The sequence below is a fragment of the Buceros rhinoceros genome, unplaced genomic scaffold (genome assembly GCF_000710305.1).
Source record: "Buceros rhinoceros silvestris isolate BGI_N320 unplaced genomic scaffold, ASM71030v1 scaffold31134, whole genome shotgun sequence".
Taxonomy (NCBI): Eukaryota; Metazoa; Chordata; class Aves; order Bucerotiformes; family Bucerotidae; genus Buceros; species Buceros rhinoceros.
In genome coordinates, this window is record NW_010409392.1 from 1 (window position 1) to 320 (window position 320).

A 320-nucleotide genomic window follows, 5' to 3' on the forward strand; every position below is an offset into this window, starting at 1 on the left:
TATAGCAGGGGACACCATGGGGGCACCTGTATAAGGGGGGACACCCCTGTGGGAGGCGGTGACCATGTAACGGGACCCCCCTGTCTAACGGGATGGGGTCACCCTGTGCCGGGGTCCCTAAGAACCGGGAGGGCGAGGGCAGCTGTGGAGTGGGAAGGTGCACAGAACAGCGGGGAGAAGGTAAGATACCTTCTGCCACGGGAGTCCCGTATGGGACAGGGACTAGACCCTGTGCGGTGGGGGATGAGGACCCCCCATGGCAGCGGCATCGGGAGCCCCTCCTGTGGCAGGGGGAGGGGACACACTGGGGCGGGTGACCA